Source organism: Dendronephthya gigantea, unplaced genomic scaffold (assembly GCF_004324835.1).
Source record: "Dendronephthya gigantea isolate DGI-Jeju-01 unplaced genomic scaffold, DenGig_1.0 000039F, whole genome shotgun sequence".
Lineage (NCBI taxonomy): Eukaryota > Metazoa > Cnidaria > Anthozoa > Malacalcyonacea > Nephtheidae > Dendronephthya > Dendronephthya gigantea.
In genome coordinates, this window is record NW_021163049.1 from 949,517 (window position 1) to 955,004 (window position 5,488).

General features: G+C 36.1%; 1 pseudogene; it reads left to right on the top strand.

Annotated features, from left to right (window-relative positions):
* The first annotated feature begins 2,879 nt into the window (after positions 1-2,879).
* Positions 2,880-4,534, top strand: LOC114526545 (annotated as a pseudogene).
* The last annotated feature ends 954 nt before the right edge of the window (positions 4,535-5,488 follow it).

The window sequence follows — 5,488 nt, forward strand, 5'->3', positions numbered from 1 at the left end:
AAGACGTTTGCTATACCCGGTATAATCTTTAAAACCCGAATTATGCGAATCATAATTTGTACTCAACTATTAAGGTAAGTTAGGGCTCCTCGCTCCTCCCCACTTTACTATTTTGCTAAAACCCAAACGCAAAAAATATCAAGCGCAATAAATACGTCAACAGTTATAATGAAAAATCTCCTGTTACAGATTTGCAATAAAGCGGAGCGAAGCGGAAAAGTCGAATAGTGACGAATACCAGTGCAAAAGGCAATATTCAAAACAGTTATTGTTTCACAGTATTATAGTATCACGCCAGATTTTTTTGCCAACTTTAAAAATATTGTTTTTGCGGTTTTGTGTTCCGCATGCTGTTTAACAAAATTAAATGAGATGATTATCGGATTTACTGTTACGGTGTTTTTCAAGACTAAAATTGAATTTCTGAAACTGAAAATCTGAAATCACTTGGTGAATTAAAAATGATCTCATGTGAGTATACTAACTAGCTTTGTTTATGATTGATTCATGATTGTCCATGCCAGTTATGATTTATTTTACAATATATTAAAGCTTGTCAGTTGTCAACTGAAGGTATGCTCATTGCTCAAATCTCCAGATTTTTGACGAATAATAACACTTCATAGAATATAAATAGATCTTAAGGCTGTTTTCCATTTCAATCGAATAATCATGGTGTACATCATTGTTTCCTGACCACCCGGCTAGAACTAAACTCTGGAACTCATGACTTGGTAACAAAGGAATATGCTACGTATACATTTCGCTAGTCGCTACGAGATATATGGCTGTAATGGAACGGTCATGTAACGGTCTTTATACAACTTACCATTTTGACCACGCCTATAGGCTGTTTTTTGTTTCTCACCATTTTTAAAACTGCATGGCTTTCCAATATTTTACTCTCTAAATTTATTAAAAAACCCCAGATTTATTGTATTTCTATCAGTATGAAGTTTGCCTTGTTTTAGTAATTAACAGCTCCTTGCCCTTGGAATGCATGTTGTCACCTTTTAATTTTAAATAGCCTAAAGTTAGGGGCATAAGGCTTGTCATGTTGCTTTATATATGGAATCTCCAGTGCCTTAATTTACAAGGGGTTTTATAGGTCTCTAAATTGAATTAATGATTTTCTGGTATCGAAACCAAGTTAGGGAGAAATAGGACTTAAGAAAGTATTCATTTTCTATATGATCTATCATATAATTTACAGATTTTTTTTTACGATTAACGTAGCCAGGCAGGCAATAACCCATCTGGAGTTGGTACCTAGCTATATGATCGAGGCCTGTGATTGGCTGAAACACTAAATACCAAATTTAAAAGTATAGATAGATATATAAAATTTACAACAAAATATACACTGTTAACTCGAATGAAAACTAATCTCTGTTGGATTTTAAAAAGATTTATACTCATGATAACTTGTATGTTAGCATGGTTATGCTGTAGCCCATAGTCCCGGTCGTACTGGTAGCAGTACGGGTAGTAGAAGTAGTATGGAAGTCCAGGTAATAAAGGTAATAGAGGTAGTCCTGGTAGTACACACGATTCGCAGGAATCTAGGATAGTATAATAACTCTCAGATTGGTCGGCAGGTGCAGTATTTATACTAGCCAGATTGACCAATCTCGCCAATCCAGAGTGCTGCTCAAATTAGCTAGTGCCAGTCTGCCGTACAGCAACAAAACGCGTTCAAAATGGCGGTGAATAAGGAGTAACAGTTGTCAGTGTTTCTGAAATATTTAATCATGCGCCGAAATATCAAACACACTCTTTCCGGGTTAAATTTTGTTTCTTTTTCTGGCTCATCGCCTTCCCCGTTGAGAAGAAGATTAGAGTTGGCGACTCCAGAGTCAAAAAATGAAAGTTCGACGAGATTGCTGGTGCAAGGTAGTGAATGTACTTCAACCTCGTTTGAGTTTCACACAAAAGAGCTCAATGAAACTGACAGTGATAGTGACAGCAGTGATGAAGGTGAAAATACACAAACTAGCTTGTATGAGAACCGGAAGCTAAACTCAGCCAAAAACTGGAAAAGTATCAGATCTTTGCTTTCTGATGTTGTCATTGAATCAGAGTGTATTCCAATGGGACAAGCATGTACTGCTTGTAACACTGTTCCTGCGTCTTTTCGGTGTTTACAGTGTGGTAGCGTGTTTTTTTTTTGAACCCTGTGCCATATTACAACATCAAAATATATGTTTATTCCATGTAGTTGAACAGTGGAAGGTTAGTACCGTTATGCTTTTTCTTAGTACAGCTGACAAGTAGTGAGGGATGTCTTTAATTGAAATGGGTAACAAAGAATCTGATTACAAAATAAAAATGACATGGTTTACAATGTGGAGTGGAGGGTAGAGCTACTACATATAGCTACATTTTAATTAAGAATAAATTAAGCTAGGGGAAAGAGCAAGCAAGGTCTTTGAAATTATAATTATTATGTATACAGTATCACCAAGAAAATACATTTTAACATAATTTCTCAACATTTTCAGTAATCTGTGATGGTTCACATTTTATTTAAGTTTAAAATTATTGATTTTTGTTAACAACCTGATATGGATTATTCAATTATATTAATATAATTTTTGAATTTAAAATTTTTGAATTTTACTGAGTTTTGCGATCCTGATGTCTGGATCCTCAATTAGTAAGGCTCTGCTGTTATTTAGGCATATGGGCCTTAAAAAATGTACTGTGCTAGGACTTTTTTCTACCATCAGAAGAAATTTTTGTTTCCATTAATACTGCAATACTGGGAGAAATCTCGGGCTGTATTAATCGGTAAACTGAAGGGTATAAAAGATAGCGTTTGGGCTGGAGATGGTAGATTCGATAGCATGGGACACAGCGCAAAGTATGGGTGTTATACAATGTTGAGTTGTAACCTGACAAAACTTGTACACTTCGAACTACTTCAGGTATTTTAATTTCGTAGGCATATTTTTACCGCTGCGCACCAGGCGAAGTCTAGAAATGGTTTAAGGGGTGCACCCGTTCTACTACTGTATTACCTTATTCTTACAGGCCAATGAGGTTGGGAGTAGTAATAAAATAGAGTTGGAAGGTGCCAAGCGTTCATTTGTCGCGATAATAGTCAAGGAGGAGCTTCGAATTAATACATTCGTGTCTGATCGTCACCGCGGTATTTGAAAATGGATTCGATCCACACAAAAGGATACCACACACTACTATGATATTTGGCACCAGGCGAAGTCAACTGTGAAGAAAGTACGAAAGGCAAGCAAAGAGAAAGGCTGCAAGATACTAAAAGAATGGGCGAAATCCATTGGAAACCACATATATTGGTATGCTGTATCAACCAAGCCTGGTTTTGCTTCCCTTATAGAAGCAAAGTGGTTGTCTTTCATGAGGCATGTCAACAATGAGCATGAAGGACATGCAAATGCATTGTATGACAAATGTTGAAATTACCGAAACTAAGAAGTGGATTAAAATTGGTACGTGGTAGAAATGGCACATGCCTAGATTGCATGTGAAAAGGTGATTTTCAACATCTCATTGTTTTTTATCTTTCATAGGATCGAAACCATACCAGAAGCTCAAAAATATTCTGACAAAGAAAACCTTAGTCAAAGATATCAAAAAGCTTTCACCTGTTGTCCAAACTAGCTCTTTAGAGGGTTTTCATTCTGTGTTAAACCATTGGCATCCTAAAATGATTCACTTTTCTTGGTTAGGGACATACTGCAGGTTAGTACACAATCTGTGCTTAAAGTAATTACTTATGAGCAGACTGTATACAATAATAGTAATATTGGAACTTATGTGAATTTTTTTACACCTAGGCACATTCTAGCATGTTTACACTTCAATGAAAATACCCATAGGGTGACAAAGATGTCCAAGAAAGGCATTCCATATATAAGGGTCACCTACCCAAAATATAAATTGGGTGAAGAAATGGTCAGGGAAATTTCTGTTCCAGCATCATATAGTATGTATAAATAAATGTGTAAAATGGTATGAATCCATAAATTAATACTAATGTTGTTATTATAACATCTCCTCAAGGTTATATAGATGAAATGTGTCATGAACTTCTGTACAAATGCAACAAGGAAGATTTAAAAAAGACGTATGAAACATACAAAGCTAAGGAACCTGGTTCACTGACCAGCCAGTTTTCTCAGCGCAGGAGTAAGGAGGAAGCTATCAGAAATCAAACACAAAGGAAAAGAAAACTAACTGAGTTGTTTCCTTCAGGTTAGTACTTGGTTTGCTTTTATCACATAATTGTGTACATGTAAGCTTTATAGTATCTTGTACTTTATAGTATCCTGTATTTTTGATTTGTTTAGGTGATATTCAACACCAAGACCAACAGAAAGAAATGTCAAAATCTGCTAGCAAGCAAAACCGCAAGGCACCTTGTTGCAGAAAATGTGGACAACCAATGAAAGGGCATCAAAAAAGCATATGTGAATCAAATACAGCTGGTCAACAACAAAATAGTTAGTAAATAAAGAATATATACATTCATATTGGCATATTGTATAATATAACATACCTGATAATGAGAAATTAAAGTAATAAATTCACTGTACTTTACCTTTTAATGTGTGCCCCCGTATCTATTATGGGAGTTTACTAATATCACATTTAGAAAACTCAAAGTGCAGACAATTATTTTCCCTTTTCAAAACATCAAGTTCTCTGCGTTTACATTAAGTTCTCTGCATCGATTTTTTGTATCCGGTGATACTTGAAGATGAAAATCTTTTCCTTATTTCATGATACAGGCAGGCTGGAAGCGGTCTAGAATTGTCCCACCCCAGCATGCCAAATATCCATCTGACCACCCATCTATATGCCACCGCTAGTAAATACCTAAATAATCAAGCAATGAGTCGTTAATTTCACGTGTGCGTTACATACTTTTGTTGTGTATAGCCGAAATCGTTAAAAGACTCTTTATTTCGACCTATTAGTACTAATTTGTACACATGAGAACATAAATAGCAATGTTGTACAAATATCTACATACTCATTTTGCCAATCTTGTGTCCTGCTTGTTGGCTTATGATATTTTTTCCCCGACTTGTCGGAGAGAAAAGCTCCTGCAGTCTCTAACACTGTCCGGTGTGTGACCACAGCATAGTCCAAATGTTGTGTTATGCATGCTGCGTCCTTGCCCTCATTTGTAAACTTGCCCATGCACTCGAGAATTTCTTTGCAACAACGATATTCTCTGGCGTCCTGTAACAACTCTACTCTACAATGTCCTCATGTGCACCTTAAATATACAGACGAATAAAAGGAAAAGGTTGTGGTTAAACAGCCTAAAATAATATTACTTTCATGAAATTACTTACCATGAGTTAACAGGTAAATCTCCCTTCCGTTTCGTCTTCCTCATATTCACTATCTGCCAGTGGCTCAAATTGGTAAGGCTGAACAACAGACGATTGCTCAGCGATGTCCTCATTATCTGATGACCCTTCTGTCTCCGTCTGTGACT